The 27,224-nt window shown below is 36.1% G+C and overlaps 1 protein-coding gene across 2 annotated transcripts in view; it reads right to left on the minus strand.

Annotated features, from left to right (window-relative positions):
* Positions 1-713: 713 nt before the first annotated feature.
* Positions 714-27,224, minus strand: part of LOC103093172 (uncharacterized) — an 89,723-nt gene continuing 63,212 nt past the window's right edge. Inside the window, exons 3-4 of one of the 2 annotated variants that reach the window (XR_008913524.1) lie at positions 4,691-4,728; positions 714-3,922 (exon numbers count right to left, since the gene is read on the minus strand). The gene's annotated coding sequence lies outside the window, so the exon portion shown is untranslated. The remainder of the gene's footprint in view (positions 3,923-4,690; positions 4,729-27,224) is intronic. The other variant, XM_007499551.3, reaches the window with a different exon arrangement.

Consider the following 27,224-nt stretch of genomic DNA (forward strand, 5'->3'; position numbering starts at 1 on the left):
AATGGATTTTTGAGGGGTTTGTCCCATAGACTTCTCCATATGTTGGGACAAGGAGTGAGCAGTGCAGGTTTCTCTTCCTTTCTGGGAGAATGGGAGAGATGTTAGGTGCTTTAGTTTCCTAAAGAATATCAGAATAGTAACTTTTTTAAAGTTTAGTTGTTATAGATAAATTAGTGAAAAGTCACCTGAATTGAAATAAACTTTACAGCTTAGAGAAGTAAAAGTTTTAGGAAGTTGTTGGTTTTGTTTAATCACAGTATGTGCTAAAATTATAAAAGAAAAATTTAGAAGCATTAAGATCGTCTGGGATATGTTTGAAATGTAGAGAACAAAGAATTGAACAAGTAAAGGAAAGTTTGGTAGAAGAATATGAAGGAAATAAGGAAGTATGGTTTTCAAGAACACTAGAGGAATATGTGTGAGTATGCATAGGGGGGAGAGAGAGAAATAAAGGAAGACAATTGCCACAGGCGGGGTCCAGCCTCACGTGCAACTCCAGGGTTCTCCAACAGGTGGTGAAGGATCAGTCAAAAAAATAACAAAAGGAAGACAGTTTAATCATTACAGCCATGGGACTGCTTTGCATCTGATAGCCGCTCTGCCATATCCATTCCTGCTTTTTATTTTTATACCCATTTTCTTGGCACACAGATGTTCAAAGAGAGATAATTGCAAAAGTGATACATAAATTTTTTAAACATTATTTTATTTGGTCATTTTCAAACATTATTCATTAGAAACAAAGATCATTTTCTTTTTCTCCCTCCCCCCATTACCCCTTCCAATGGCGATGCATGATTCCTCTGGGTATCACATGTGTTCTCAGTCTGAACTCTTTTCCATGTTGTTGGTATTTTCATTAAGGTGCTCATTGTTGGTATTTTCATTAAGGTGTTTATTGTTACATAAACTTTTAACAAATCACTTGATTAACATTCTATATTCTTATATTGTGATTACAGACAACATATAAGATAAATGATTTCATCACAGGTGGCTTAATTTCTCATTACCCTGTGAGAAGTTTTAAGCTTACAAACAATCAAGGAAAATTACTTATTGCTTTTAATGAAATGGAATAATTAATCAGAAGTTCTTAAAAGACAATTCAACAATCATATCATAATCAAATCACGAGTCACTGAGATATATTGAAGCTTGATGTACTTGTACTTATTGTATGGGCCTCTATGATTGATTTGTGTGCTGGCTTCATGAGAATAGGTTTCTGTGAGTGGGAAAATTTTGGGCTTGGCTTGTAACTGCAGTTTTGCTGGGAATTATGCACCTAAGTAAAAGTTAACCCATGATAGCCTTTTTGGCATTGAGTTTAAGGGTCTGATCTTTTGGTGATGTTTGGGGGAATTAGGGTATAGGTGTTTTGCTCTTGCATTATTCCTTTTGAGACTTAGGGGGAATAATAATCATGTCAATTCCATAGGTAAGGGACATTGATAAGAGAGATCATGTAAGGAGGACTGAGTGGGCAATCACATCTTGCCAAGGGCCACTCTGTGGCCTCCTTAGCTACCACGTGTGACTTTGTCAAGGCATCATGGCCTGATGGCTCCCACCAGACAATCTAAGCATTCTTAAGATTATAATTCCCTAGAGATTGTATCTTAACTTATTTAATAATAAATTTATAATATATTTAAATAAAATAAAAGAGTAAGTCAGAGAAAGAAAAGGTACCAGCCACATGTGGCCAGCTGCTTGCCCGAGCTCATGCTCACCTAGTTGCCTTGTTACCATGATTCCAGAACAAAAGAGTCTCTTCCTTCCCTGGACCTGAAACATATCTCCTGTGACTCCAAATTCCTGAGGCTCTCTGATTTGCCAGATTTGATCTCAGTCCAGATCAGAGGTCAGTCTTCAGGATGCCAGAAGTCACTTGGGGCAAGAGGCAAGTGTCTTCCAGTGCCAGGGAGCCACAAGGTTTCTGGCATCCTCCCAGATGTGTCCCCCTATGCAGACAAGTCTCAGGCATTGTTTTTAACTCAATCAAAAGGTGGGATTGAATTGCAACCTCAAAAATAGGGGTTCAGACTGGCAAATTCTCACAGCATGCTGAAAAGCATTTGAGCCAGGTTTTTGATCTTGTAAAAATAGGAAGGAGATAGGAAGCTGCAGGTTTGAAGGTAAAGGGAGAAAAATTATAAGGAACTTGGGTGCCACCATGTGGCTTTAAAATTTAGCTAAGTGATAATGAATTCTAGAAGCACTGCCAGACATTTTTGAGATTTTAAATGTTGTCATTACTAGTCCTTATTTTAATTAATTCCATTTCAGAGTTTCCCAGAGGTTGAAACAAAGACTTCAGTTGAATAAGTTGACTATGAATTGGGCGAAAATACAATAACCTCTTTGGCACCTCTCAATTACTCAAGTCACTGTGACTGCTGATATTTCTCAATTATTAAGTGTTTGTAAATTTATATACCATTCCCCATTTCTATCCCCAAAATTATATAAGCACCTTTCATTCTGCAGTTCAGTGAAAATTCCCAACAATGACATTACTATGGGTCTTTGCCAAGATTGTAATCATCCCAGGGTGGTCTCCCTTTGTGGTACCTTGGATTAATTTCCCATGTCCTGATGAAAAACTTGTTCACATATAACTACTCTAGCAATTATTATCTTTCAGACTGACAGTAGTTCTAAAACTTTTTTTTTTTGCCAAAAGACATCCTGAATCACAACCAGAATGCGGTGTTAAAGGTGCTCCCCTTATTAGGATAATAGTGGTAATTCAGAACTCAATACAAGACTGCTGTTTTTAAAATCTTTGGCTTCCTATTACTGGAAGAAAAGAGAAGGGTAAAAAAGTAGACCTTATAATACAAAGAATTTGAAATGAGCTTTGTAAATAACAATAATAAATTAAAAACTGTGATTCTATACGATACTATTTGGGAATTACATTCAGGTAGAATCAAATTAATGCCATTTTCATTTTAGAAATGTGTTCTCTTATTATAGTACTTATAATAAGTCAGAATTTGTTCCCCTGCATTCTGTTCATCAACAGTCATCCTAACTTTTGTCTTGCCATTAGACTTGGATAACTGTGTAAGAGAGAATGAGGCTGATGACTTTGTGCCACTCCACATCACTAAGATCCAATTCATGCACAAGTCTAGACATCACAAGAGAGAAACTTCTGCCCAGAAACAGGCCACTTAAAATGTAAACCAAGATATAACTTTTAAAAAATGATAGAAGACAGCCTCGCTGTTACCTGCAGGGTCTGGTGACCTGTCAGGGCTATCTATACTGAACTATTCCTGTGCAGCAACACTATAAAGTTACTTCCAGGGCATGTGTCTTTCTTTTATCATATTAATCCTGACATTCCAAGGCAATTCTAAATATCACAAAGCTATTAGAAACCTGTTAACTGTTGATGTTTTCTCCTTTTGTCCAATGGGTCCTGCAAAGGACCCTTGCTAGCCAAAGAAGAAAACTTGGTGAGACATAATTTTTAATCCCAATCCACATAATACTTGTGAACATATTAAGAAACAAAAAAAGGAACTTAATGTACAGATACAATGAAACAAAAAGTCAAAGTAAAAACAATAATGAATATCGACTTTAACTGACAAGTCTTTTTGCATTTTTATAGCCTTTCCCCAATGTCAATAAGTTTCATCTTAGATGTCAGATGTCCTGTGAAGTTGTCTGATATCCAAAATCATTTGCCCTGGGCATTCTGGTGTAGGTCTCCTCCTCTCTAATAGATTTGCTTCTTTTGTTCCAAATTATTTGTAGAGATTTCTTAAATGTTCTTACTAAAATCTTTTATGAAGCAGATCTCAATGCAAATTAGTACAGCTTCTCAAATTTTACTTCTCCATTAGTTGAGGTAATAAAATTCATACAAAACCTTGTGATCTTGAGTTTGTTAACAATAAGCCTATAAGAAAAACAGTAAATTAGGAACTCACAATTCAGTTAAAAATCTGAGATTTTAGCTTTTTACATGCCCCATTAGAGCCATTTACATCTGACATACAGAATTATCTAACATGTTACTTTCTCAAAACCTTTTATTCCAATTAATTCCAATTCCTTTAGGAAGATCAGATGCTATAAGGAATCCAATCATTTCTATATAAACATAAGCGACAACACTTTTTACAGATATTTTCTCTACCCCTAGGTTCAGTGGTTACATAGATGAATTGCCTTATAGGAGCATGATTATACTCCAATTAAAACAAAAACTTGGAGTGGGCTGCAAATACACTTAAGTAATTACCAATAGTATACATAAAACAGTGTTATCAAATAGATTGCCTGTAGTAAAACATGTTCAGTTGTTAACTACATTCAAATGGAGCAAATCTATTTTAGGGACTTAATCTTATACATAACTATATAAGTATTAACAGGTAGATAACCAGCCTGAGGACTAATTTACTTTAGTTGCTTGGGATATGGAATGACTACACATTCAGACTGAAAACAGTAACATCTTACATATTTTTATTGTGTTCATATCTTCTACTAACCACTTTCTCTTATAGAAATTTGCTACAAAAAGAAAAAGCAGGGACATGATTATAACAGACTATACCAGGATAAACTATTATTATTAACTCTATTTATTAACTATATATCAACTATTTTAATTTCAGGTAAGAGTCACAGTTGACAACAAATTATGCAGTAACAATTCTACCTCACAGCCAGACTCAGGAACTCAGGTGGAAAACACTCCTGTTCAAAAGGAAACAACAAAGTAGGGAAACTGAATCAAGGTGATCTTACCTTTAGCTATGTTTAGGCTATTCCCTCGACTTTTTACCAGATAGATCTCCATCTGTCAGGATCCTACTCCTGAGTAACTTGCGGCTTTTCTCTTAACTAGTGGATTATTAATTAAGGATCCATCAGACAACTATACCTGAATTCGAAACTCTAAATAATAAATTAGTTTCTGTCCCAAGAGCTTTTACCTCAAATGGCAAGTTTCACTGACCATAGCTTAGAGCTAAATACAATTAATCTACTCTGTGGAGATGCAATTGTAATGACTAAAATTCTTTGGAGATTGTATGTTAATTTATAATTATTTATTAGTAAAGGTGTGTGTGTGTGTGTGTGTGTGTGTGAGAGAGAGAGAGAGAGAGAGAGAGAGAGAGAGAGAGAGAGAGAGAGAGAGAGAGAGAGAGAGAGACATCACCTAGTCGCCCAGACTAAAAATCCTCCAAGCTGCACCATGGTTCCAGTTCCCAGATGTGGCTCTAACCCAAGCTGGACAGCTCCCAGAGACAAGTGGTACACTGGCCAAAATGAGTCAGTCAGATAAGGCTAGTGCCAAACAAGCTTTATACACTCCAAAGGGGGGAGGGAGAGAGACAGAGACAGAGAGAGACAGAGAGAGAGAGAGAGAGAGAGAGAGAGACAGACAGACAGACAGAGACAGAGAGAGACAGAGACAGAGAGACAGAGACAGAGAGACAGAGACAGAGACAGAGACAGAGAGACAGAGAGAGACAGAGAGACAGAGACAGAGAGAGACAGAGAGAGAGAGAGAGAGAGAGAGAGAGAGAGACAGAGACAGAGACAGAGACAGAGAGACAGAGACAGAGAGACAGAGAGAGAGACAGAGAGAGAGACAGAGACTCGTACAAAAGAGAACCAGAGCTTCCTCTCCATTCACTTTTGTAGCCCATTTTTGCCATTCTTCCTGGGGCTCTCTGATTGGACAAGATTAACTTCAGTCCTAGTTCCCAGTCCTGAATTTCAGACATGTCACCTCCGAAGACTTCCACAAGTTATGACTTTAGGTAGTCACTCAGCATTTTAGTCACATGACTTGATGGTGTCCTGCCAAAAGAGGTGAGTCTGATAGAGGAAGGCTGTACACTTTATGTTAAATTCATATACAGTAATAAAAGTTTACCAGGGCTCACACACACATAGAAGAGATTTTATTCATTTTTCTTCTCTTCTTCTTAAGTTATAAATTCATTCTGGAGTAAAGATCAATCATTAAAAATAATTTCTATTTGTAAACAAACATTCTTAGTAATCCAGCTTCATTGTTTAGAAATTCCATAATCCAAGCAATCTCTTTTCACAAACCTTGCCCACACAGATGGCTTCAAGAAGCCTTACAAGCTTACAGATAAAGGGAATTCTGCAAGACTTTTCTTTTTAACTTTTCCACATAATAATTACCATTTTTTCCCTTTATTCTCTTTTTGTAGAGGAGAAATAAGAATTCTACCTCTGTGATCTTGGTCAAATCATTTAATCTATATGAGCTTCCTTGCCCTCATCTCTACAGTGGGATAATAATCACATCTACCTCACAGCATAGTTGTGAGGGTCAAATGAAATACTGTATAAGTGGCATCTGAGCACCCTAACACCTATGCTCCTCCTTGTCCCCCCCAAGAAAAAGTTAGTGGGAATTCTACTAAAGGTACTCTGTAGTTCTGAATACAAGAGCTTTCTCTTCTCCTCTATTCCATAACACAAAATCCCTCTGTGATTACAAATCCACTCATATTTACTTACATGTTCCTATACTCCCAAGTCACACCAAGTTGTAAAAGTTTCATTCAAAATAATGATAAGAAAAATACACAGTTAAGCAACTCAGATTGCACCTTATACCCAGCAAACTAGCAAAGATGGCAAAAGATAGAATGTTGGAAAAGCTATAGGAAAACATGACTTTTAGATGCCCTTTTTACTTTTCCAGACTTAATCTTACTCTCCTCTATGTACCCTCTGAACCAGTGACTCTAGCCTCTTTGTTGTTCTTCACACAAGGCATTCAATATCCTGACTCTAGGCATTTTTGCCAGTTGGCCTCCATGCTTGGAATTCTCTCCCTCCTCACTTTGGCCTTCTGGCTTCTCTGGGTCCCTTCAAGTTACAGCTAAAGTCCCACTTTCTGCTTGAAGCCTTTCCTGGTTCTTCTTGATGTGCCTTCCCTCTGAATTTATCACCTGTTTATCCAGTATAAGTCTGGTTTGTCCATAGTTGCTCCTATGTCATCCTCATTGCCCATTAGACCTTAAGCCCCTTAAGAGCAGGGGCTGTTGTTTTGCTTTCTTTTATATCCTCAGTGCTTAGCAAGGTGCCTAGCACATAGTATGTGATTAATATATTTTTATTGGCTTGGCTTGATGTATTTAGTTGGTATTTATCTGGACTAATGGACTGGTCCAAATTGAGCATTCTTTCTATTATCACATTGCTCCTGTAAAAGGGAGAGGATTTTGGGATGGGATTAGATAGACATTTTGGGCCAGTGACAGGTTCTCCACTATGGATGAAAGGGTCAAATAATCAGCCTAGATTCAGACAGAGCATGGTCTGAGACTAGCACACAGATAACAAACCACAGTAATTGGGAGTGTATTTTATTAAATAAGGGAAAGGTTAAGAGGATAAGGGGAAATCCTATCATGGAGATTACTAACTAAAGTAACCCAAAATCTAATGCCTTCGCATGAAGGATCTTCATAGATGAATGATAAATAAGTCAGTTTGGATGGAATATTGAGTACATGAGGGGGAATAATATGAAATAAATTCAGAAAGATAAGGTAGAGCCAAATTTTTATATAATCCTTTTTTATTTTTTAATTTAAATTTTATTAACATTTCTAAATTTTCTCTCCCTCTCTCTCTTCTCCTCCAGATAGCATTTAGATAGATAGCATTTTACTTTATTAGTCCTTGGAGCTATGATGAATCGTTAAATCGATGACAGGAAATCAAGTCTTTCACAGTTGATTATCATTACAATATTGCTATTACTGTATATAACATTCCTCTGTTTCTGCTTATTTCATTTTGCATCAGTTTAGGTAAGTTTTCCCAGGTTTTTCTGAAACCCTCCCTATCATCATGTCTTATAGCACAATAGTATCCCGTCACATTTGTATGCCACAAGTTGTTCAACCATTCCTTAAGTGATGGGCATAGTTAGAGATAAATTCTGAAGAGCTTTAAATAACAAGCCAAAAAGGTTTTATTCTGTCCTAGAAACAATAATTACGAAAGCTTCCTGAACAAGTGTCATGCACAACTCTTTAGGAATGCTTTAGGAACGTAACTCAGGCTTCCAATTAGACTCGGGACATTTCGCATGTTGCATAAGCAGAAGGCATTACTCCCATCTGTTGGAGAAAATGGTGATGCAAAGTTGTACAGTTGTATGAGGACAGCATAAGAGTTTTGGAAGAAAGAGATTCATCTTCTAGAGTCTCACATAGCCAGACTCTCTTTGGGATCAACTCCAGACATATAGTGATAGAGAGAATGACTTTAAAAGCTGCTTCTTCAACATGTCCCTGATTTCCAGTTTCCTTTCTTTACAGACCTTGGGAAACTCTCTCTTCATTGAACTGAAATCTCATTTTACTTTCATCTAATGAGCTCAACTTGGGTCTTTCTGCTTCTAAGTCCAGCACTCTATCCACTGTGATATTATTATTATTGTTCTCTAATCATTGGGCTGCTTCTCAATGTTCCCTCAAATAGGGGAAAATGGTTAATGTTGGGTGGGAACATCTGTGTTTCCTACGAGCTTGTGCCAGTGTCAGCAATATATCCTTTACAGGTAACTGAATGGTGAATGTGTGGTGTCTAGAGTAGATTTGGACTGGAGGTTGAAAGAGAATAGTATGGCTATTCAAATTCCTATCCCAACAAGAAGTACTCAAAGAACAGTTGAATAGCTTGCTGTTATAGAAGCCCCTTGTCCAAAGTCCCTTGAAACCTCATAGCAGCCACAACAACTTCCATAGAAATTGTTGTACTTGATGGGTTATTGCAATAGTGTGGGAAGTCAATGACCTAAGACTATTACTTTCAGGGTCTATAGACAGGCTATATACTGGCTACTCCTCAGACCCTACTTAGGGAAAGGAAAGAACTTCCAGGATTTTTGGATCAGTTTGCCTACAAGGAATGCTATTGGCTAGTGACCTTCATGGTATCCTCCCTGTCAGGTTTGTCTGACCATGGGAAATAGACCCCATGAAACTATATGAGGAGGATCAATAAGGGAGGCTTTTGAAGGAGACTTGACATCTCATGAATTCACAGGATCCAGTAGGGGTAAGAGACTGTTCTATCTCAGGTGTATCATCAGTCAAGACTATTGTCATGAATACCTTTGCCTTGATGAATCTTGTGGCTTGGTTGAGCCCTTAAATACTCCAATGGGTCCATAATCTCTTCAATATGACACTCTAATTATAAAGATTGACATCAATCCATATGTACCCATTTTGTGTGAATCTTATATTTCTTCTTGTAATTTTGCCAAAGGAGATTCTCTCAATATTCCTGAGACTCCCTAGTTTTTTCTTGCCATCACAAGGATACTAGTGGACCAATATGCATCACTTATTCCTTGCTGTTGTCATGTGATGAGGTCATATCCTTTGTCATACATATCTTTTTGGATGATGTCCTTTAGTCATCATTTGTTCACCATTTTTTCTTTGAAATGTGTTGCAACCTGACATTTTAATTTTAAGAAGTCAATAGTCATCCCTAACTTTCAGTCATCAAATGGCTGACTAATAAGTATTTGTTAAGCATGCCACATACCAAAAACTGAAGTCACAAATAAAAAAAATGAAAGTCTTTGTCCTCAAGGAGTTCATATCCTTTTTAAAGTCTTATTTTGTATCTCTTCTTTTTACCATTTAATTTGCCAACTCTATCTTTCCTATCCAGTGAGCCATGCCTTCAAAAAAAAGATTAAAAATAAAAAGCAGGAGTGAGGGTTAAGGGAAGGCAAGGTGATGGGAAGAAAGCAGTTTGGTAAAATGAATTGATATATTACTTATGTCTGACAGTATATTCCATATCAAAGTTTGCCAGTTCTGCAAAGATGAAAGTGAAGTACATTTTTCTTAACGCTTTCCCAGGTTTAAGCTCAATCAATTTAATTATACATCATTGAGTTTTCTTTTTTTCTTTGCTCAATTTACATTGTTACAATCATTATGGATATTGTCCCCTGGCTGTGATGACTTCATTCTGCATCAGTTCATTATTCATATTTTGTACAAGGCAATAATGCCCCATTACATTCATGTACCATAATTTGCTTAGCAATTCCGTAGTTGATGGGAATCTACTGTTTCTGAGTTTTTGCTTCTACAAAAAGTGCTTCCATTAATATTTTGGTGTCTATGGAAACTTTCTACCATTGACCTCCTTATGCTTACTGGTAAGATCTCTGGGTCAAAGAATATGGAAATTTTAATAAAATTTTAAGGATAATGTTTTCACCAATAGTATTATTTTAAGTTAAAAATATTAACTATTATTACTTTTTTGTTATCTTTGCCAATTTTCTGTGAAGTGAAACTAAGAGTTTTTAATATTCATTTTTCTTATTAGTGATTGTGTTGATAACTTGGAATTCTTTCTCTTAAGGCCTATTTGTCCATATCTTTTGATAAATTATCCAATAGGAAATGGGTTTTGGTCTTAAGTATTTGTGTTGGTTCCCTCTATATCTGAGCTATCAGATCTTCATGAGAGATATTTGATTCTGATTTTTACCTTAATCAACATTTTCCCTTCTTATTCCAGCTACATTAATTTTATTTGTGTAAAAGTTTTTCAGTTTAATGTAATCAAAGCTTTCTGTCTTATCTGTAATGATTTCCCCTATCTTTGTTTGATTAAGAATTTCCCACAGCCAGACATAACTATGCATAAAGTTCTTTTAGTTAGAGAGCTCTCCATGAACCAGACTATTTGATAATTAAGGGTTAGGAAATTGGAGGAGCCTTTTCCTTCCATTCATCCCCAGGCCAATCAATCCTCACCCTCAATTCCCGCAAACTTGATTCATTCCTATTCTAGAGAGAATAAATTTCCCAGATCCTGGGGCTCCCTTTTAATGGTTGAAATAACCTGAATTTGCTCACTTTGCTCTAGATCAGAGTCATGAAAAACCAAGTCCTAAGTGAGTGAGAATGGAAAAACATTACAAAGCTCTATTTCAATGTAATTCCACTCTTCTCAAAAGTATTAGGGACTGGTTCATAGGATTGTAGATATTAAACTGGAAGGGACCTGAGAGACTATTCGAATCAACTCCTTCCCTTTGTAGATAAGTAAATGGTAGCCCAGGTAGTTTAACTTTCCTAAGGTCATCAGGTAGGGAGTGTCAAAGGAGGGATTTGATCCTAGGTCCTATGATTCTAGAGACACTGCAATATACCACATACCATCAATCTATTGATCTTTCTTCATTTTGCTCAATTTTTATTCATCATTGAAATTTTACAGTACTTTAGTAGAAAGTAATAAAATGATTATTCACAGAGTGAAGTCATGATTACTATGGTATTGTAGAAAATATTCTAGACTCTAGTAGATTGTCTGACAAACTGCATAAAAGCAGGAAATCAAGTTGGAAATCAACTTGTGCCACCTAGCTGCCCTTTGTGTGTGTGTGTGTGTGTGTGTGTGTGGTCAAAGAATATAAACAAATACTTCTCAAAAATTGTAATTAATAATAAGATGAAACAATGCTCCAAATCATATTATAAGAAAAATAAATATTATATAACCTTAAGGTTTCATACCTGCTAATTGGTAGAGATATCAAAGGATGGGAAGAGTTAATGTTGGAAGGGTTGTGCAAAGGTAAGCACACTAGTAGTGCTAGCTGGTAGAGTCATGAATTAGTGTAACCATTCTGGAAACCAACTTGGAATTATCAAACAAAGTGACTAAAATGTACCTATTGTAAAAATGGAGATTTTGAACCCTAGACTTCAATCCCCAGAAATCCTTGGTTTTACCCAGAATTCCCTATAATCTCACCTGAGTCCCCACATGAGATCACAATTGGTATTTAACTGGCAGTAACACCTCACAGGCTCTCTTCTCTTCTCTTCCATTGCAATGATGTAGCAAGTATAGTGGTAAACTAAGCCTGGGGATTTTGAATGGGCTAATCAGCCATGGGCACGTGGTTTTTATTTTGCATCCTTGATTTCTAATAATCCTTAATAAACCTCATAAAATATAATATTTTATTATTATAAATATAATTTAATTTTTACACTATCCTTTGACTCAGAGATTTCCTTATTATATTGTGATGTCAAAGAACTGGAAACATTTGGAGAATAGCTAAACAAATTATGGTACATGAATGTAATTACACTAATAAATGATGAATGTGATGAATACAGATGATTTCAGAGAAGCAAGGAAAGATTTACATGAAGTAATGCAGAGTGAAGTAAGCAGAGCCAAGAAAATACTATACACAATGATGTACAACAATGTGAACAGAAAAAAATTAGCCCCTACACACAATAAAGTGAATGTTGCAAAATTATAAAGAAAAAGCATGTTTGCCCAAGTAAGAAGTCTACAAGTATTGATATTGCATATATTTTTAAACTTTTTATATGCATTGATCAATTATGCTTGTAGAATACTATATAATTATGAGATATCATGACTATATAGTATACATATGGGAATAGATATACTATATAGCATATATATGGGAATATATACATATATATATATGAGAAAAAGGGTCTTAGGTATGAAGAAAACCGGGGGGGGGGGGTGTTAAGAGATCAGAGGCCCCATGGACAAGGAGGGAAAGAAGATAGGGAGGAGACATATTCCTATTGACACCCTTCCCACTTGCCTTCACTTTGCAGACTTTTTGTAAAAATTGAGACTTGAATCCAGGACTTCAATCCCCAGAAGTCCTTGCTCCACTTCCCCAGAATGCTTTGTAATCTCACTGAATTCTCACCTGGGCCGAGAGCAGATTATGATTTAAAGGGTCTCCGCCGTAGGCGGGGGCTCTTCTTTTTCCTGCTGCAGCTTCCAAGCTGACCTGTCTCTTTTCTTAATGTAGGTGAGGTTGTCTAGGCCCCTGGGCCTAGACACGTGCTTTCTTATCCTGTATTTTCTTTAATCCTTAATCTTCAATAAACCTCTAAAAATATAATACTCCTTGCAGAGAGAAACTAATTTCTACCTCTATCAGTTCCCCTAAATTTTAATCTTTACATTTCTCAATCTCTGTTGTCCAGACATCCTGAGGTAGCTAAGGGAGGAAAAGCAACATAACTGTTCACACTATTTGATGAGCAGTCATCAACTCTACCCTAGTACTGCAATCTGGGGGATATACCCTAAGGACCTTGGGCTATGTCCTGTTTCTGTTTTCTTTCCCAAGTAGGATGAAGCCCTTAGAGAAGAGACTGTCTTGGTTTTTCTATTTGTATCCCCAGCACTTAGTATTGTGTTTGGTAAATAATAAGGAATTAGTAGATGGTTTTGTCATTCATTTTCATTCTTTATTCATTCATTCAGAGTAGGAGCTGGCTTCTGTGGAAGTGAAGCAACCAGAAAAAATACAAGCAAAGAGGGTAAAAATGAACTGGTGATACCCAAAGAGAAGAGATTTTTGGAGTTATAAGGTTGGGGAATATAGATTTGGTTTGTGAGTTTTTTTATGAATGTTATGAAAGGAGAGATAGCATGGAATATTAGAATGAATTTTGGCAATAATATAGAGTATGTAGAAGAGGAAAATGCATCGGATTTAGGATCAAAAGACATAGATTAGAATTTGAACTCTGACCATCTATGTGATGTTCCTTAAGTTCTGTAAATCATAGTTATATACAAATTTTCAACCAGATGGTGTCTAATCTTCATTCTAACATTACATCATACAATTCAGAATTCTGATTATTTTTGTCAATTTGAGATTCAAGAAGAAAGAGATGGATAATCCAGCCCTTAGAATTTTTAGCAAAACAGTTTCTTCATGGCTATAAAATTTCAGAAATCTTGATATTTCAGCCCTCCAAAAAGAAAATCAACATGCAATTAACTAAATTTTATAACATGCAACTTTCAAAATTCTGCTGAAATTTTAGTTTTACTAGAACTATTTCTATTTTAATTTTTGTTTTTTGCCTTTTCTTTTAAGCCTTTGAACATTTGCCTAAATCATATTCATTAGTCTGAATCTTACTCAATCCTATATACTCCTACAATGCTTTGTAGATGCTATGTTTTCAATTACTTTTTGAATTAATGCCAACAGATGACCAAGTTTTATTAGCTTGGCCAAGATAAGGCAGAGCACTGCTAGGAAATCATGTAGGGTAGGGGGAGATTTTACCACAATAAAAATTCCAAGCTGTGTAGAGACAAATCAACTCACCAATAGTCCTAGTATTAACCTGCTAACCTGAACCAACGACCATGTCTGGCTTCCCATTCATCTCAGCAACTTGGATTTTGGAACAGTATTCTGAATAATCCTAGCACCCACTTGACCTAACCTTCTGGATTGTTTGTTTTATTACAGACCTCTCTTTTCCCCTCAAGGAGACTTGACTAGTCCCACTCTAGCACTTGCCCAGAGAAAGAAGAATGTTATCCCTGCATCCCATAATACAGAGTTATGAAAACACAGAGGAGAGTATCCAAGGGAAGAAGATGGTCAACAGTGTCAAATGCAACAGAGAGATAAAAAAAGATCTGGACTGAGAAATTATCAGCAGACTAGGTTTATCATAAATCATAACTTTGGAGAAAGGAGTTTCAGTTGAGTTATGTGGTCCAAAGTCAGATTGTAAAGACTTGTTGCCATGATTAAAGACACATAGACTTAGAGTTGGAAAAAGATTTAGAGGTTATCTACTAAATCCCATCATCTTATAAATAAACTAAGGCTCCCAAAGGTTCAGTGACCTACTTAAAGTCATGAATAATAGAGTTAAATTCAAACTAATTTCTTCTTGCTATAAATCCAACACTCCCAAAATTCATAAAATTACCTTCCAGTTGATCTGTGGGAGTAGGATTGCCAATAGATCTGTTAGAGGCAATAGCCTCTTTCCCACTTTGCAGATCCCCATAAGAAGCAAATAATCCCAGGCATCAATAAGCCCTTATTTTGTGGCTATAGAGTTTATTGTGTTGACACAAAGAAAATTACAAGCCAGGTGATATATGTCTAGGGTCTAAAAGGTTTTCCTTATGTGACTGTGTTATCCTATATTATATGTTTCTGTGGAAAATATTCATTGTGCTTCACTATAAGATGGCTGAGGTCTTAAGAACAGAATATACCAAAGGGTTAGGTGATAATGACTATCATAAGGTCAATCATAGCTGTGTCCTTGACAGTTATTTTCTGAGACCATCTGCATATTCTAGATCAGGTTTCCATCAGAAGATGAGAGATCCTGTCAGCCTTGGAATAAGGAAATATGGGATAAAATCCTGGAATCAACTAGTTACATGGCCATGGAAAATGGGTGGGAGGCTCAATTTCTTCATTTCTTTGAATGAGGTATCTGAATCTGATGATTCTTTCCAACTTTGACAATTTTAATTTTGGAAAGAACTTTCTCTTTTCACTATAGGCCAGATCAGATATTCTGGTTCTACTTTCCTGTAACTACAATTGCTGGATCATTTTCAGTGTTTGTGAAGCTAGCCTAGTTCTGAGAATGGAACTTAGAGAATATTGTAATATTATGCCAGACAATATAATCCTTATACTCATATTTGGGGCCAGAAACAAAGCAGGAAAGACTTTATAGTTTGATTTCCTAATGACAGCTCATATCTTTTCTGGTGGAATTAAATCTGAAATTGATCTTCTGAAGACACTCGATGAAGATGAGGTCAGTAAGTAAACTGGAGTCTTGAGACAAAGCAAGCCAGGTAAATAGTCATATGAAAGCATTTACAAGGAGTATCTTATGTGTCCTATAACAGAAACACCATTTATATACACCATTTTGAGGCAGCCTTCTTCAGAATTAGCAAAAATAACCAAACTATTCATAGTAAAGGTCAGATTTACCATCAGCTGAAATCCAAGAAGGAATGGGGAAAGCTTTTTTTGGTAGGAATGTTTTCAAAACAAGATAACCTGTCCCTGTATGTATTTTTCAGATTATTTAATATAGAATAATAAGTGTTATCTTCACATCTGTAGTCACAACTTATTTTTCCACAGTTCCCACTTTGATACTTTCTTGGAAGTTTCACATAAAAGTGTAATATAGTTCTTAGGAACCAGTGGGAAATGTGGGATCAAGTGATACATAAGATCAGACTGATCTATTTCTTTGGGCCATTTATTAGTCTTGACTAGCAACCAGCCTACTATCTTATGGGGGTTATAGTTTTTAAGTAGGCATAGGTGTCTTGAGGTAAGAGAGAAATTAGAAGCAAAAAAGCTGAGCATCTTGAGGATGGGAACAAGAAGTTGTTGAGTAGCATAGTAGGCAGGGACACAACATATGCAAGGAGTGTCCACAGGAAATTTTTTAAAATGTGGATTTAAAACAAAGGAGAAAAAAATGCAAGCAAGAGTGAAGAAAAGAAAGAAATTAATTCTTCCTTTTTCATCAAGATGAAGGTCTGGGGTTTGGGGAGAAACTGTTTGTATCATAAAGTTATATGCTTCTGGAAAGCATTTTCCCTTGGAAGTTCTGAGTTATCTATCCTTGACTATTGTACACAAATAGTTTGGTTTGATCGATTGGAACTCAGAAACATGCATCCTCAAATCAGTAACTTGGTGCTTTGAATTCAGCTCTTAGTTAACAATACCTGGAATAGGTCTTGTTATGACAGGAGATTTTCAGAGGTAAGATTCATCCAGTAGATCAGTATTCTAGGTGCCAAGTAACTGTAATATTGCTTAAACACCCTAGAAAAAAGGTGTAGTGTGATTTGGAAGAGTCTTATAAAAACTAATCACATTGGCCTTTCCATAATTATTTCATGTGGTGAAAACCAGTTGAAACCTCATGGAGTTTATAACTTTATAAGCATCATAAAATATTATAAAAACAGTAAATATTAGAAACATGTAAACATCAGAAACATAAACATTTATGAACTTTATAAACATAAATATGTAAGAACATCAAATTTAGGTTACCTGTAACTCACCTGAAAGTTTGAGGAATTTCAATCTTTATATATTATTTGTTCTGTCTTTACCTGAATCATGCATGAGTTATAGATAGTGCTTTCTAGAGTCTAGAGAAAGAATCTTTCAAAGGATCCATAAGGATCTGAATTTGTAAAAATAAGCATTCCTCTTGATATTTTCAGAGAGAGAATGAGAAAACTCAGACTTAATTTTAAAAAGTCTTACATAAGAAAAACAAAAATACAAATTTATGATGTTTTAAAAAATTTCAAACATTTGTTTAATCAGCTTGCATGTACTAGAATTCTTTGGACAACCAGTCTATTTAATGCATGTGGTTTAACAAATCGAGATAAGCCTTTTTTTTTTTTAATACTAAGTGCTTTAGGATTCTGTAACTGTAAAGACCTATTATTTTTAATAAGCCTGTGCCCAACTAGTTTATAAGAAAAATAGCCACATGTACTAAGGAGTGGAGCATTTGTATTTTAACCAATAAAGAATATGATGTCATTTCTCAAAGAATAACATTATTTATTAATGGGGACATGCAATTCCCATGAACAAAGAAAGGATACTTTTTGCCAGGCTCCCAAGTGAATCCTGCCTCATGCTTATACACTGACTTATGTCCTCTTTCTGATTGGCCTGATGGTTCAACCTTTGGACGTCCCCTGGCAGTCTGTCTTGGTGGATATGGAGACCTCAACTCCTCCCTTATTCCTTCATCACAAGGGAGGTAGATCTTTGCTTTATCCCAGAAAATACAATTCCCCTAGCTATGTGACTGACCTAGCATATCTTCTTCCTTTTTAAAAAAAAAACCTAAGTTCTAAGGCAGAAGAGTAGTAAGAGCTGTTGTCACACAGTTAGGAAATATCTAAGACCAGAACTGAACCTAGTGTACTTTCAATATGAGTCAAGTTCATCATGGCATGATCAGCCCTGTCCAACATCCTTTTAGGATCTTAACAAAAGAAAGAAGGTCCCAATCCAGTTTGATAGCCTTGGGTGGGGAGGGGGGATTGGAAGCCTGAAAGGCAAACTGTTTCAGCCTGACATTGGTAGAGCTAAGGGGGAAATGACTTCATAAAAATATCACAGATTAATATTAATTTTCCTCAGGGAAGAAGGGGAAATAGTCTTTGGCCACTTGCTTAGGGCAAGTATCAATTTCCACAAAGGGCATCACAATACTGTATTAGTATAATACGTATATATAATATAACAAATGTTTACAGTTCATGTTCTTATCAGACATATAGATTACTGGATTTTTATTTATTATTTGTAAAACCATTAAAATACATTGCTTATAGAAAATGACGGAATTTCACCAAACTGTCCTTTGCTTTTCCAGTGTGTCAAGTTAATACTTTAAAAACCTCATTGAATCCTTCCCGTTTTGGAAAGGAGCTCTATTTTTGTTCATTCTGAAAATCATCCAAAGGGAATCAGTTCTCATTTCCCAATGTGTATGTAGTCTGTACCTCCACATACAGTTATTTGTTTTGTGAAGAGGATGGGTAGTACTTAGTTCTCCTTTATCTTTTCATTTTCAAAAAAATAATAATTTTAAATTTTCTAGGCAATTAATTAAAATAATTTTTATATACAAAAGCCTCAATCCAACTGGGGACCTTATAAACCATGACTAAAACGTATTGCAAGGCTCTTGCTGAAAGAAAATTATAGACCAATCTCCTTAAAGAATATAGATGCAAAAAATCTTAAATAGAATACTAGCCAAAAGACTCCAGCAAGTGATCATGAGGGTTATTCATTATGATCAGGTAGGATTTATACCAGGAATGCAAGGATGGTTCAATATTAGGAAAACCATTCACATAATTGACCATATCAACAAGCAAACCAACAAAAATCACATGATTATCTCAATAGATGCAGGAAAAAGCCTTTGACAAAATGCAACACTCATTCCTATCAAAAACAATAGAAAGCAGGGGCAACTGGGTAACTCAGTGGATTGAGAGCCAGGCCTAGAGACAGGAGGTCCTAGGTTCAAATCTGGCCTCAGACATTCCCAGTTGTGTGACCTTGGGCAAGTCACTTGACCCCCATTGCCCAGCCCTTACCACTCTTCTGCCTTGGAGCCAATACTCCAAGAAAAAAAATAGAAAGTATAGGAATAGAAGGGCCTTTCCTAAAAATAATAAACAATATACATTTAAAAACATCAGCAAACATCATCTGCAATGGGGACAAACTAGAAGCCTTCCCAATAAGATCAGGAGGGAAACAAGGATGCCCATTATCGCCTCTATTATTTAACATTGTACTAGAAACACTAGCAGTAGCAATTAGAGAAGAAAAAGAAAGTGAGGGTATTAAAACAGGCAATGAGGAGACCAAGCTATCACTCTTGGGGATGACATGATGGTCTACTTAAAGAATCCTAGAGATTCAACCAAAAAGCTAGTGGAAATAATCAGAAACTTTAGCAAAGTTGCAGGATACAAAATAAACCCACATAAATCATCAGCATTTCTATGTATCTCCAACACAGCTAAGCAGCAAGAATTAGAAAGAGAAATTCCATTTAAAATCACCAGAGACAATATAAAATGCTTAGGGATCTATCTGCCAAGACAAACACAGGAAGTATATGAAAACACTCTCCACACAATTAAAACTAGATCTAAATAATTGGAAAAACATCAATTGCTCATGGGTAGGACAAGCTAACATAATAAAAATGACCATCCTACCCAAACTAATTTATTTATTTGGGGCCATACCCATCAAACTACCAAAATATTTTTTTATAGAATTAGAAAAACAGCCCTAACAAAGTTTATTTAGAAGAACAAAAGATCAAGAATATCAAGGGAAATAATGAAAAAAAAATGTGAAGGAAGGTGGCCTCTCAGTACCAGACCTTAAACTGTACTATAAAGCAGTGATAATCAAAACCATATGGTACAAGCTAAGAGACAGAAAGGAGGATCAGTGGAATGGCCTCGGGGTAAATGACCTCAGTAAGACAGTCTATGATAAGCCTAAAGATCCCAGCTTCTGGGGAAAAATCCACTATTTGATAAAAACTGCTGGGAAAATTGGAAGACAGTGTGGGAGAGATTAGGTTTGGATCAGCATTGCACACCCTACACCAAGATAAACTCAGAATGGGTGAAAGACTTGAACATAAAGAAATAAACTATAAGTAAATTAGGTGAATACAGAATAGTATACATGTCAGACCTTTGGGAAGGGAAAGATTTTAAAACCAAGCAAGACATAGAAAGAATCACAAAATGTAAAATAAATAATTTTGACTACAACAAATTAAAAAGTTTTTGTACAAACAAAACCAATGTAACCAAAATCAGAAGGGAAAAATAAAAAACTGGAAAACAATCTTTATAACAAAAACCTCTGGCAAAGGTCTAATCACTCAAATTTATAAGGAACTAAGTCAATTGTACAAAAAATAAAGCCATTCCACAGGTGATAAATGGGCAAGGGACATGAATAGGCAATTTTCAGATAAAGAAATCAAAACTATGAATAAGCACATGAAAAAGTGCTCTAAATCTCTTATAATCAGAGAGATGCAAATCAAAACAACTCTGAGGTATCACCTCACACCTAGCAGATTGGCCAACATGACAGCAAAGGAAAGTAATGAATGCTGGAGGGGATGTGGCAAAGTAGGGACACTAATGTATTGCTGGTGGAGTTGTGAACTGATCCCACCATTATGGAGGGCAATTTGGAACTATGCCCAAAGGGCACTAAAAGACTGCCTGCCCTTTGACCCAGCCATAGCACTGGTGGGTTTGTACCCCAAAGAGATAATAAGGAAAAAGACTTGTATAAAAATATTCATAGCCACGCAGTTTGTGGTGGCAAAAAATTAGAAAATGAGGTGATGACTTTCAATTGGGGAATGGCTGAACAAATTGTGGTATATGTTGGTGATGGAATACTACTATTGTGCTAAAAGGAATAATAAAGTGGAGGAATTCCATGTGTACTGGAATGACCTCCAGGAATTGATGCAGAATGAAAGGAGCAGAACCAGGAGAACATTGTACACAGAGACTGATGCACTGTGGTAAATTCAAATGTAATAGACTTCTCTACTAGTAGCAACGCAATGATCCAGAACTATTTGGAGGGATATATGAGAAAGAACACTATCCACATCCAGAGGAAGAACTGTGGGAAAAGAAACACAGAAGAAAAACAACCACTTGATCACTTGGGTCGGTGGGGCTATGACTGGGAAAGTGGACTCTAAAAGATTACCCTAGTGCAAATACTAATAAGGAAATGGGTCTTGATCGTGGCACATGTTTAACCCAGCGGAATTGGGGTTGCAGGGAGAGGAGGGAAGGAACATGACTCTTGTAAACATGAAAATTATTCTAAATCATCTAATTAAATAACATTTAAAAAAATTTTTAAAGACTATTGATAAAAAATATCAAAATTTTGTGTATTTAGGCATCTTTATGAAAAGATATCTGTAAATAATTAAATGGATCTAAATAAATTAGTTTGGTAGTTTCCTACTACTTCTGTGCAGGATGCAAGCCCACTAATTCAAAATGAAAAGACAAGACTGAGATTATTACAAAGCAAAAAGCTTATTTTATTTCTCTTCTGGAAGAGGGCATCAGCAACAGAGAAGAAACTCAGTTGGGAGGCACCTGCTGAACCTGAGGTAGGTTTTTTTTTTATTTTAAACATTATTTTATTTGGTCATTTCCAAACATTATTCACTGGAAACAAAGATCATTTTCTTTTCCTCCCCGCCCCTCCTCCCACCACCTTTCCCTCTCCCATAGCCGACACACGATTCCACTGGTTATCACATGTATTCTTGACTCGAACCCATTTCCCTGTTGTTGGTATTTGCATTAGAGTGTTCATTTAGAGTCTCTCCTCAGTCATATCCCCTCAACCCCTGTAGTCAAGCAGTTGCTTTTCATTGGTGTTTTTACTCCCACAGTTTATCCTCTGCTTGTGGATAGTATTTTTTAGATCCCTGCAGATTGTTCAGGATCACTGCATTGCCACTAATGGAGAAGTCCATCACCTTCGATTGTACCACAGTGTATCTATGTCTCTGTGTACAATGTTCTCCTGGTTCTGCTCCTCTCTCTCTGCATCACTTCCTGGAGGTTGTTCCAGTCTTTCATGGAATTTCTCCACTTTATTATTCCTTTTAGCACAATAGTATTCCATCACCAACATATACCACAATTTGTTCAGCCATTCCCCAATTGATGGGCATCCCCTCATTTTCCAATTTTTGGCCACCACAAAGAGTGCAGCTATGAAAATTCTTGTACAAGTCTTTTTCATTATTATCTCTTTGGGGTACAAACCCAGCAGTGCTATGGCTGGATCAAAGGGCAGTCTTTTATCGCCCTTTGGGCATAGTTCCAAATTGCCTCCAGAATGGTTGGATCAGTTCACAACTCCACCAGCAATGAATTAGTGTCCCCACTTTGCCACATCCCCTCCAGCATTCATTACTTTCCACAGCTGTCATGTTAGCCAATCTGCTAGGTGTGAGGTGATACCTCAGAGTTGTTTTGATTTGCATCTCTCTGATTATAAGAGACGTAGAGCACTTCTTCATGTGCTTATTAATAATTTTGATTTCTTTGGCTGAGAACTGCCTGTTCATGTCCCTTGCCCATTTATCAATTGGAGAATGGCTTGATTTTTTGTACAATTGATTTAGTTCTTTGTAAATTGAGTAATTAAACCTTTGTCAGAGGTTTTTATGAAGATTGTTTCCCAATTTGTTGCTACCCTTCTGATTTTGGTTACATTGGTTTTGTTTGTACAAAACCTTTTTAATTTGATGTATTCCAGATTATTTATTTTGCATTTTGTAACTCTTTCTAATTCTTGCTTGGTTTTGAAGTCTTTCCCTTCCCAAAGGTCTGACATGTATAATATTCTGTGTTCGCCTAATTTTCTTATAGTTTCCTTCTTTATGTTCAAGTCATTCACCCATTTTGAATTTATCTTGGTGTAGGGTGTGAGGTGTTTATCTAAACCTAAGCTTTCCCACACTGTCCTCCAATTTTCCCAGCAGTTTTTATGAAATAGTGGATTTTTGTCCCCAAAGCTGGGATCTTTGGGTTTATCATATACTGTCTTGCTGAGGTTGCTTGCCCCCAGTCTATTCCACTGATCCTCCTTTCTGTCTCTTAGCCAGTACCAAATTGTTTTGATGACCGCTGCTTTAAAATATAGTCTGAGATCTGGGACTGCAAGACCACCTTCCTTTGTATTTTTTTTTCATTATTTCCCTGGATATCCTTGATCTTTTGTTCTTCCAAATGAATTTTGTTATGGTTTTTTCTAAATCAGTAAAAAATTTTTTTTGGAAGTTCCATGGGTATGGCACTAAATAGATAGATGAGTTTGGGTAGGATGGTCATTTTTATTATATTGGCTCGTCCTACCCATGAGCAGTTAATATTCTTCCAATTGTTCAAGTCTAGTTTTAGTTGTGTGGAGAATGTTTTGTAGTTGTGTTCATATAGATCCTGTGTTTGTCTCGGGAGATAGATTCCTAAGTATTTTATTTTGTCTAAGGTAATTTTGAATGGGATTTCTCTTTCTAGTTCTTGCTGCTGAACTGTGTTGGAATTATATAGAAATGCTGATGACTTATGTGGGTTTATTTTGTATCCTGCAGCTTTGCTAAAGTTGTTGATTATTTCAATTAGCTTTTTGGTTGAATCTCTAGGATTCTTTAAGTAGACCATCATGTCATCTGCAAAGAGCGATAATTTGGTCTCCTCCTTGCCTATTTTAATGCCTTCAATTTCTTTTTCTTCTCTAATTGCTACTGCTAGTGTTTCTAATACAATGTCGAATAATAATGGGCATCCTTGTTTCACTCCTGATCTGAATGGGAATGGATTTAGTTTATCCCCATTGCAGATGATATTAGTTGATAGTTTTAGATATATACTGTTTATTATTTTTAGGAACGACCCTTCTATTCCTATGCTTTCTAGTGTTTTTAGTAGGAATGGGTGTTGTATTTTATCAAAGGCTTTTTCTGCATCTATTGAGATGATCATGTGGTTCTTGTTGGTTTGCTTGTTGATGTGGTCAATTATGTGGATAGTTTTCCTAATATTGAACCAGCCCTGCATCCCTGGTATAAATCATACTTGATCATGGTGGATGACCTTTCTGATCACTTGCTGGAGTCTTTTTGCTAGTATCCTATTTAAGATTTTTGCATCTATATTCATTAGGGAGATTGGTCTATAATTTTCTTTCTCTGTTTTTGTCCTGCCTGGCTTTGGAATTAGTACCATATTTGTGTCATGAAAGGAGTTTGGTAGAACTCCCTCTTTGCTTATTATGTCAAATAGTTTGTATAGTATTGGAGTTAGCTGTTCTCTGAATGTTTGATAGAATTCACTGGTGAATCCGTCAGGCCCTGGGGATTTTTTCTTAGGAAGTTCTTTGATGGCCTGTTGGATTTCTTTTTCTGATATGGGATTATTTAAGAAATCTATTTCTTCTTCTGTTAGTCTAGGCAATTTATATTTTTGTAAATATTCATCCATATCACCTACATTGGTATATTTATTGTCATATAGTTGGGCAAAGTAGTTTTTAATGATTGCCTTAATTTCCTCTTCATTGGAGGTGAGGTCCCCCTTTTCATCCTTGATGCTGTTAATTTGCCTTTCTTCTTTCCTTTTTTTAAATTAGATTGACCAGTACTTTGTCTATTTTGTCTGTTTTTTCAAAGTACCAGCTTCTAGTCTTGTTTATTAGCTCAATAGTTCTTTGACTTTCGATTTTATTAATTTCTCCCTTAATTTTTAGGATCTCTAGTTTGGTTTTCTTCTGGGGGGTTTTAATTTGTTCGTTCTCAATTTTTTTGATTTGCATTTCCAATTCCTTGATCTCTGTCTTCCCTAATTTGTTAATATATGCACTCAGGGATATGAATTTTCCTCTAAGTACTGCCTTGGCTGCATCCCATAAGGTTTGAAAGGATGTCTCGCCGTTGTCATTTTCTTCAATGAAATTATTAATTGTTTCTATGATTTGTTCTCTAACTAACCGATTTTGGAGTATCATATTATTTAATTTCCAATTAACTTTTGATTTGGCTCTCCATGTACCCTTACCAATCAATATTTTTATTGCCTTGTGATCTGAAAAGGCTGCATTTATTATTTCTGCTTTTCTGCATTTGAGTGCCATGTTTCTGTGACCTAGTGTATGATCTATTTTTGTGAATGTGCCATGTGGTGCTGAAAAGAAGGTGTATTCCTTTTTGTCCCTATTTATTTTTCTCCATATGTCTATTAACTCTAATTTTTTTAAGATTTCTTTCACCTCTTTTACCTCTTACTTGTTTATTTTTTGGTTTGATTTATCTAAATTTGATAGTGGTTGGTTCAAGTCTCCCACTAATATGGTTTTACTGTCTATTTCCTCCTTTAATTCTCGTAGTTTCTCTATTAAAAATTTGGATGCTATGCCATTTGGTGCATACATGTTGATTAGTGATATTGCCTCATTGTCTATACTCCCTTTTAGCAGAATATATTTACCTTTCCTATCCCTTTTGATCAGGTCTATTTTTGCTTTGGCTTTGTCAGATATCATGATTGCAACTCCTGCCTTCTTTCTGTCTGTTGAGGCCCAAAAGGCCTTACTCCAATCTTTAATTCTAACCTTGTGAGTGTCAACCCGCCTCATATGTGTTTCTTGAAGACAACAAATGGTAGGGTTTTGGGTTCTAATCCAATCTGCTATTTGTCTATGTTTTATGGGTGAGTTCATTCCATTCACCTTCAAAGTTATGATTGTCATTTGTGGATTTGCTGGCATTTTGATATCTTCCCCTATTTTCTGACCTTTCTTTTTTAGCTATCTCCTTTTGAACCAGTGATTTACTTTAGGTCGGTCCCCCTAGTCCCCTCCCTTGAGATGCTTCCCTTTCTAGCCCCTTCCTTTTTATGCTCCCTTCCCCTCCCCCCTCTCCTTCCCTCCCTTTTTGTACTCCCTTCCCACTCCCCCTCCTTAATTTTCCTTTCTTTCTTGCCCTAATGGATAAGATAGAATTCAGGATCCCACTGGATCTAGATGTTCTTCCCTCTCAGATTTGATTTCACTGAGAGTAAGGTTTAAGTAATTTCACTTCACTCTCTCTTCCTCTCCTTCTCATATGAGAGTTCTTCCCCTCCCCTTTCCATGTGTATCTTTATATGGGAAAGATTATTCTATTAAGTCCCCCCCTATTTCTTGAAGTAAATCTTAGTATTATCAACGGTTCCCCCCTCCCTTTTCCTTTCTTTTCCCCCACTTTCCCCAAATCTTCTTAATGCCCCAATCTTTCCCTATGCATGTTTCCTCTAACTACTCTTATGATGCTACAATTTTTGAGAGTTACACAAAACATTTTCCCCATATATTAATATATATAATTTGATGTAAATGTAGTCCTTATAGAAGAGAGTTTGGCTTAAAGAAAAAGATAAGATTTATCTCCTTTTCCCTTTCTTTCATATTTACCTTTTCATGTTTCTCTTGCTTTCTGTGCTTGGATATCAAATTTTCCACTAAGTTCTGGTCTTTTCTTAGCAAATGCTTGGAAATCTTCTATTTTGTTGAATGCCCATACTTTTCCCTGGAAGTATATAGTCAGTTTTGCTGGGTAGTTGATTCTTGGTTGGAGACCCAGCTCTCTTGCCTTTCTAAATATCGTGTTCCATGCTTTGCGGTCTCTTAGTGTATTAGCCGCTAAGTCGTGTGTGATCCTTATGGGAGCCCCCTTATATCTGAAGCTCCTCTTCTTGGCTTCTTGTAGGATTTTCTCCTTTTCTTGGAAGCTCTTGAATTTGGCAATTACATTCCTAGGGGTTGTCTTTTGGGGATTTAGTATAGAGGGTGTTCTATGAACCCTTTCTATTTCTATTTTGCCCCCTTGCTCCAGAACGTGGGGGCAATTTTCTTTTATAATCTCCTGTAGAATAATATCGAGTTTATTGTTTATCTCTGGTTTTTCTGGGAGACCGATAATTCAGAAGTTTTCTCTTCTGCCTCTGTTTTCCAGATCTGTGACCTTCTCAGTGAGATATTTTATGTTTTCTTCTAATTCATTAATTTTTTGGCTTTGCTTTATTGATTCTTGCTGTTTTATGATCTCACTTTCTTCGAGTTGCTTAATTCTGGAAAAGCACAAGAAACTACTTACAATAAAATATATCAAAAAGCATAGATCCCCATAGTCTTG

This window comes from Monodelphis domestica, chromosome 7 (genome assembly GCF_027887165.1).
Source record: "Monodelphis domestica isolate mMonDom1 chromosome 7, mMonDom1.pri, whole genome shotgun sequence".
Lineage (NCBI taxonomy): Eukaryota > Metazoa > Chordata > Mammalia > Didelphimorphia > Didelphidae > Monodelphis > Monodelphis domestica.